Genomic DNA, 2,753 nt, shown 5'->3' with positions numbered 1-2,753 from the left:
AGATTACAAGCTTGAATGTTGTGTAGTGCTAATTAGAGGACACATCTTAGTTTAAAGTTATTATTTTCAAAGTTTTCTGTGGGTTTTTGTTAAAACCTAGTTTTTTTTTTTCATTTCACTTTTGTCCGTTAAAGTTATTTCAGTTTGGAGGGTCTCTGTCATTACCAGGGGGTTGCAACAATGTTTTCCGTCTTTGTAAATCACCTTGTACCATTTCTGAACAAAGTAGCAGGTTAGCATTAATTATCCATATTGAATTTCAATCGCAGTTTATTTACTAGAGCTTCCTCAAAGTCAGAAAATAAAAACATTATGTTAGTTCTTCATTTGCCTCTCAGTATAGTACGTAAATTTAAACAGTTTTGGTTTAATTTCGTCTGGTTCGTTTGTCAACCTGCGCTATGTAAAGTTCAGTTCCACTCCAAGCCAGCAGGGGGCCCTAAGCAGCTTCATATTTTATTCCTTTTCCACAATGGGGTTGGCCCTGGATGCATTTATTAAAATGAATGTAAAAACACGGCTAAACATGTGCAAATTGGATGAGATTTGTATTTTCACCTGCAGGAAATACAAAAAGTAATGTAATTAAAAGGTGAAATCATTAGAACTAGGGCAAGGAAAAGAGATCAAGCTTTTTCCTTTGTTTTTCAGAATCTTCCTTAAAATTAGGCTTTTATAATCTGATGTCTTTGAATGAAGCCAGGAGTCATTTCAAAACCTTTTGAGAGAGAAAAAAAAAATTTCCCCCACATAAGGCATCCGTTTTATGATAATAAATAAGATGATCTGATTGTTTCACGGCGAGACAGCACCGCTGTGGTTTCAGACAGGCAGGACGATAAGCTCCACCCCTCTCCACCGTGTTTCTGTGGGTCCAAAGATTTGATCTCCTGTCAGTCTCCAGTGTTGTTTCCCCTCGCTGATTTAACATATAAAGCTAACGTTGTAGCTATCGGTCACGTTACTGTTCCATGCATTTATACTGCGGTTGTACAAAATAAATAAAATACAAATAAAGACTGAACAGACTTAGTTTTCTGTGAGATGTCTTCTAACAGTAGATGGCGGTGTAGCTGCACAGATGAGAGTCTGTTGGGCTCAGCTTGCAAAGTGATCAATAACTTTCATATGGTCTGTACCTTTAGCTTACTGTAATAATATTTCAATAAACTGTCCTGTTGACATTACCTTCAATACTGCTGTGCTGTCATGATGACTTCTACGGAGTTTTATTTAGACTTTTTTGTGTGTCTTTTTTGTGTATTTCTTCTATATCTTTTACCTGAGACATCAGGATTTTTGCAGTGTTGGATCTGAGGGGGTTGTTGGCAGATATAATTACCTAGGAGGACAGGCTGCTCTTTGATTTCTGTTTTTTTATTTTTTATTTGAAGAACAACATTTCTTTCATCCCACAGCCTGCTCTATCTGTAGTGCAGCACAAGTAGGCTACATCATTTGTGCTTTTTGACAGAACTGAAGGCTTCGTTCAGAACGCAAGGAAAATCTTTACATGTAAAAGTTTGGAGACTTTGCMTCTTAGATTTGCAGAGTTTTACTAAAGTTTCATTCGCCTTCAACTGTTTTTTTTTTTGTTTTTTTTTTGCAGAAACACCTATCTATTTTACATGTTTTTTTGACTTACACAGAGTGGAGCATAACCTGTAAAGCGGAAGAAAATTGAGCTGTGACTTTAAACATTTTTAGAAATATAACTTTGATGTGTAAAGTGTATTACCCAACATCCAGTTCAGTGCAATTAATTTAGAAATCACATATTTTTAAAAACATTGAGCCTGTATTTATTTTCAGTAATATGAGTGTCAAGTCACAGTCTTAGAGATTTCAAGGTGGTAAATGAAGCAATTTATTTTTCTCCCAGTCATATGGACAGAGCAAAATATTTCAATGCTTAAAATCAGACTCTGTGTCCTGCATCCGTTCCTGTACGACCCCTGAATCCGGTTGTTCTGTGAGCAGTAACATCCAGTTGAGGAGATCTGACACGATGCGTGACTTTAACTAATGCTTGCTTCGGAGCAGACTAAACCGCCACACCTTAATAAGTCCACCGAAGGGTTTGTGCAAATATTTGAGCAATCTTGGGAGTGTTTGACTTGAGGTGACAGCAAACTGAGCTGAACACCAGAGATGTACAAAAGTATAATTGCAGTTTAACACTTAAACCTTCAGATTTGCTTGCAAACAACATGGCTGGGCAAAAATAACTACAGAAAAATCACATTGTGTTACACTGAGAAAATACTAATGCTACTTGTTAACTGCCCTGCTATGGACTAATTCTTAAGATTTTCAAACAAAAACTAAACAAAGATTTACTTTAGAGCCACGTATCTCATTTGGAAATTGTTTCCTTATTATAAGTTTTAAGTTCTAGAAAGTTTATTTGCCATTAGGCTGTGCTTTAAAATAGAAAATAATTGCCTTTTTAATTTTTTTTTCTTTGTTTAATAAAACCTTTTAGTTTCCCTGTACTTGAGCAAAAGTCAACTCATGGATGTCACATGGCACCAGGGACTTCAGCCTTAATATTTTATCAGAATAAACAATATTTCAGGATGATAATAACTTACCAGGAACAACGCATATACTTTGCTAATCAATCTTTGTTTTTCGTTCTATCAACACGCTTGCATCCGCTCAGTTAACACTGGGGACCACTTTAGTAGGCATTGGATTAAAACAAAGATAGATTTTTTTTGTTTGTCCCCAGCAAATAAATCCTGTAAATC

The sequence above is a fragment of the Poecilia reticulata genome, linkage group LG17, assembly GCF_000633615.1.
Source record: "Poecilia reticulata strain Guanapo linkage group LG17, Guppy_female_1.0+MT, whole genome shotgun sequence".
In the NCBI taxonomy this organism is placed as follows: Eukaryota; Metazoa; Chordata; class Actinopteri; order Cyprinodontiformes; family Poeciliidae; genus Poecilia; species Poecilia reticulata.
Note: the sequence above shows the minus strand (reverse complement) of the source record.